Consider the following 6045-nt stretch of genomic DNA (forward strand, 5'->3'; position numbering starts at 1 on the left):
AATATATAATAATATTATCTAACACTCTGTCCTTAAAAGAGATTGTAACTCAAGCGCATAACAAAATGGTAATATGAAATTATTTGAAGAAAGTAATAAAGTCATGGAGTTACTACTTGATTTTCTAGTAACAAGAGTAGAGTTTAATGCGTTAAAAGCATAGGTTTACGAATTAATACGTCATTAAAACATTTTAAGGCATGATCATGATAAACTAAGACGTGATTAGGATGGTGAAAGGACGTGGCTTCGTCAGTTGCTTTCTAGAGCACCACCACTCCGTCCTTCCCACACAATATTAGTCTATAAATAAATTAGAATTAAAATAATGTATTATTTTTCTATGATTTTAATTATGAAATACAAATACGGGGAAATATACTCATTAGTTTGAAATTAAGTTATTTTGATAAAAAATCTCTGCATGATATTATATGATTTTATCAGAAGATATATATAATTAATGACTAATTAGATTAGTCTTATTAACATTCTTCTAAAATAATTATTAAGATTGATTTCATTTTTCTTCTACTTAAATTTAGTAAATTGACAATTTCCTTCAATTTTAAGGGAAAATCAAAACATTAATTACCATGATCAATTACATATAAACAAAAATCTTGAAAATTTTACTAACAAATAACCTCCAAATCACGTCCAAGGTAGTTAGATCCATAGTTCTCTCTTGGTTGAAAATTCGAAGAGAAGAACGAAGGTACGAAAGTGTTGTGTGGGCTCACTTCCCAAGTGTAACCTATCAATTTTATTATTATTATTATTATTATTATTATTATTATTATTATTATTATTATTATTATTATTATTATTGTTATTATTATTAAAAAAAAGAAAGAAAAAAAAAGAGCGAGAATATATGGTATTATTGGGTTAGTCTCATGTGAAGGAAATAAAAGATATTTAGAAATATTTAACAAGTGTGTAGCAAACTTGCTCTGATCTACAAATTTAGTATGTTATTCCTACCACTGGATTTGTTATTTTAATATAGTCTGAGTAGTTTTACCTTCTCTCTCTGAGAGTTACTTTGGCATACCCACTTTAGTGGAAGATTGTTATAAAGTTGTTATTGTTGATTGACGTTCCTTATTGTTATTAGGAAGACTCTGGTGTACTCATTAATTAATTATTATAGTGGAAGTTTTTACTAGACTAGGTTAACTGGTTTTTATTCTCTAATTTTGGGGGAAGTTTTCCACGTTAAAAATTGTATTTGTCTCATATTTAATTTTATGTTAATTATTTTTGCTCTATGGAGTTGAATTGTATTTTCTGTTTGACCATTTATCTGCACAGATGGGGGAAAATTCTACATTATTAAGATAATTATCGCTAATTATCTCTAGTTTTTCTCAATAAAGTGGTATCTAGAGCTCGGTTGATTTGATTTGTACATTTAAATGGAGGAGGAAAATAAAGGTCCCAATATGATTAAACTCAACTTTTCTAATTACACACTTTAGAAGACTCTTATGGAAGACATGTTATACAGTAAAGGTTTGTATGATCCAATTGATGGTAATACTGCTAAACCCGCAGATAAATCTGATGTTGATTGGAAGAAGATGAATAGAAAGACAATGACGTTAATCAGGCAGTGGTTGGATCTGAGTGTATATCCACATGTTGAAATTGAAATAAATGCTAACCAGATGTGGGAAAAATTAAAAGAGTTGTATGAACGAAAAAATGTGCAAAATAAAGCATTCTTGATTCGGAAGCTCGTGAATATGAAATACAACCACAAAAATTAAATTAGATGATGAGTTGCAAGCGTTGTTATTGTTGAGTTCCTTGCCCGATGATAGCGTTTCAGCAAGTGTACTGAATCGATGCAAGTAATAATTAAAATGGTAGTACCGAGTGTCGAACTCAAGGATTGAGTTTTACTATTGAATTATATTTAATTACTAAAATTGAATAAAAAGTTTCTGAATTGATTGAAATAATATTTAAAATTAACAATGGTAATAAAATTGATCTTTTATGCTAAGAAAAATGTCAGGGATGAGTTTCACTTCGAATCCAACTTTGGTGTCTAATTTGATCATAGTTATTGAATTCTATTATTGAATTATTACCGAATTCTCTTTATTATTCTTCCCCTAATGTTTTAGTGATAGAACCTTTAATTCCAAAGTAACCCCTAATTCCTTAGTGGATTTAAGATTAGAAATAAGTATTACTACACAGGAATTCTCTTTTTAAACTATTGCCTCTGCAACTAATTTAATTGGTTTGATGACCTCCATTTATCCCTAGACTACAATTCATGAATTTCTCATCTTAAGCATTCGTAAAAGTCCACTTCCGTTTGAAAATTTGAATCGTAGAACATTTTAATGTTGATCAAGCAATAAAAAGCATTAAGCACAGAGATGAGAAACGTAATTCAATAAACTCATTCATATAACTAGAAATCAAATCAGAAAAATAAGGGTTTCATCTTGTTACATTCATCCCTAACAAATAGGATTTAGTTACTCATGACATAGATACAAAAGATAGGGATTAAAGAAGAATTACAAGAATGATTATTGATAAAATTGCTCCAATAGTATTAGAAATTACCGTCTGAGTTTCTATGCTATGGTACAAGTCTCCCAACTTCCCAATAGTAAAAAAGATGCCTAAAAAGTGAGAAAAACGCATTTTTATACATTCAGCAGCGTGCTACGCGTTCCAGGCGTGGGATTTGCGCTTTTGGCGCACAACTTCTTCTGTTTGATGTTTTCTGCATTTTGTCCTCTTGTGAATCTGAATTGGGCTCTGGTGTCTTCATGAAAGTTGTAGCTATGGATCATAACTTTCAGTTGCGCTTGGTTTGACTCGAATTGAACATCTATAATTCCAGATATGGCTAAAATACTCCACATAAGTCATGTTGATTTCTCACCAAAATTCAGCACTACACTAAAACAAAGTAACACAGAACTCTGAAAAATATCTACTTAATCAAGGAAATAATAACATAAACATTTCATTAAATCAAAGAACTAAAATCAACAAAATATATCAAATAAATCCTTAAATTAACTAATGATTAAAGATGAATAAGAATAAAATCAATGAAAAATATGCATATGATGAAGAGTCATCACCTGATAACTAGGAGGTCCTTGTTGTGACGTTGACCAATTTAGCTCCAACTGGAAAGTTGAAAATGTCAACCGTTAAATAGAGCATGTTGAATGAAGAAGATCGAAGAAAGGAATGTGGTTTGATTGGTTCTTCCTCAAAGTCAGAAGCACAAGTTACATAGTCACAAGGGAGAGGTCAATCTAGAAACTTCCATAGACACGACAACTCTGAAAATCATAGCAATTCAATAAGCAAGTCGAGGTATAGAAAAGAAGTGATATGCTATCATTGTGGCAAAGCGGGTCACATAAAAAGAAATTGCAAGTTCCTTAAGTGTGATCAATCAAGGGAAGGAGATCAAGGCAAACAACAGAAAAATGATAAAGATACAAGAACAGTTGCATCTGTTAGTAATGTCTACATTGTTTATGATGATAACTCCATAAACCTTGTATGTCAGGATTCAACTTGGTTTATTGATTCGGGTGCCTCATATCATGTTACTTCTAGGCGTGATTTCTTCTTATCTTACACTGCTGGTGATTTTGGCATGGTAAAATTGGGAGATGAAGGAGTATGTAAAATTATCGGTATGGGAGATGTTTGGGTTGAAACTGGGATTGGTTGCAAGCTTTAATTGAAGAATGGTAGACATGTTCCTGATATTCCTCTCAATTTAATTTCGGTGAAAGCCTTGGATATTGATGGTTGTCACACTTATTTTGGTGGTGGTGGTATATGTAAAATCACCAAAGGGTCCCTAGTGGTTGCAAAGGAGCAAAGTTCCACTTCTCTCTATAGGATATCTACGAAGCTATGCAAGGAAGAAGTGAATGCAATTGAAGATGCATTTTCTGATTTATGGCATATGCGCATCGATCCCTTGAGTGAGAAAAGACTCAACATACTTGCAAAGAAAATTTTTCTTCCTCTAAAAGGTACGTATCTAAAACTTTGCACTCATTGTTTTGTTGGAAAACAACATAGAGTTTCTTTTCAAAATACTGGTCCTCATAAGGCGAAAAATATTTTTGATTTAGTTCATACTGATGTTTGTATGATGGATAGTAAATCTCTTTGTGGTGCATCATATTTTGTTACTTTTATTGACGACCACTCTAGAAAAGTGTGGGCCTTTCCTTTGAAATCTAAAGACCAGGTATTTGGAGTCTTCAAGTATTTTCATGCAAGTGTTGAAAGAGAAAATGGAAGGAAATTGAAATATGTTTGATCAGATAATGGTGATGAATATAGAGGTCCATTTGAAGACTATTGTAGAGAACATGGAATGAGGTTTGTGAAAATAGTTCCAAAGACACCACATCATATTGGTGTTGCATAGAGAATGAATCCTACGATTAATGACAAAATCAGATATATGCTAATAGCTTTTCAACAAGTGTACTGAATCGTTGCAAGTAATAATAAAATAGTAGTACCGAATTTTGAACTCAAGGATTGCGTTTTACTATCGAATTATATTTATTTACTAAAATTGAACAAAAAGTTCTCAAATTGATTTAAATAATATTTAAAATTAACAACAGTAATAAAATTGATCCTTTATAATAAGAAAAACGTCAGAGATGAGTTTCACTTCGAATCCAACCTTGGTGTATAATTTAATCCTAGTTATTGAATTCCTTTATTGAATTATTACCGAATTCTCTTTATTATTCTTGCCCTAATGTCTTAGTGATAGAACCTTTAATTCCAAAGTAACCCATAATTCCTTAGTGGATTTAAGATTAGAACTAAGCGTTAATATACATGAATTGTCTTTTTAAACTATTGCCTCTGCAACTAATTTAAATGGTTTCATGACGTGCATCTATCCTTGGACTACAAATTCATGAATTTCTCATCTCAAGCATTCGTAAAGTCCACTTATGTTTCAAAATACGAATCGTAGAACATTTTAATGTTGATCAAACAATAAAAAGCATTAAGCACAGAGATGAGAAAAATAATTCAATAAACTCATTCATATAACAAAAAATCAAATCATAAAAATAAGGGTTTCATCTTGTTACACTTATCCCTAACAAATAAGGTTTAGTTACTCATGACAAAGATACAAAAGATATGGATTAAAAAAGAATTACAAGAATGATTCATGAATGATTCTTGATAAAACTGCTTCAATAGTGTTAGAAATCGTCGCCTTCGAGTCTCTATGCTAGGGCACAAGTCTCCCAACTTCCCAATAGAATAAAAGGTCCCTAAAAAAATGAGAAAAACGAGTTTTAATGTGTTTTGCTTTGCGTCGCGCGCTCCAGGCGCGGATTGGTAATGGTTTTACGCAAAATGCGCTTCAGGCGCGCTCTAGGTGCGGATTTGCAGTGGCTTTATTGTGAAATGCGCTCCAGGTGCGCTCCAGGCGCGAATTATTAGGGCTTCAACGCGAAATGCGCTTCAGGCGTGCTTCAAGAGCACAACATCTTCTATCAAGAGTGTAGTGCATATTTCTCCTCTTTTGAGTCCGATTTAGATTTTGGGGTCTTCATGAAAGTTGCAGCTATGGATCGTAGCTTTCATTTAAATTTGGTTTAACTCAATTTGGACATCTACAACTGCAGATATGGCAGAAATATGTCACATTGTCATGTTGATTTCTCACCAAAATTCAGCACTACATTAAAACACAGAAAACAATGCAAAACTCCAAAAATTATCTACTTAATCAAGGGAATGAGAATATAATCATTTGATTAAAGGAAAGAAACAAAATTAACAAAATATATCAAATAAATCCTTAAATTAACTAATGAATAAAAGATAAATAAGACAAAACAATGAAAAATATGCATATGATGAAGAGTCATCATATGCTCTCTCATGCAAAATTATCGAAATCCTTTTGGGGTGATGAAAACTGCAATGGATTTGATTAATCTTTCTCATTCTATTCCACTTGATGGTGATGTTCCAAATAAAGTGTGA

This window comes from Cicer arietinum, chromosome 1 (genome assembly GCF_000331145.2).
Source record: "Cicer arietinum cultivar CDC Frontier isolate Library 1 chromosome 1, Cicar.CDCFrontier_v2.0, whole genome shotgun sequence".
NCBI lineage: Eukaryota > Viridiplantae > Streptophyta > Magnoliopsida > Fabales > Fabaceae > Cicer > Cicer arietinum.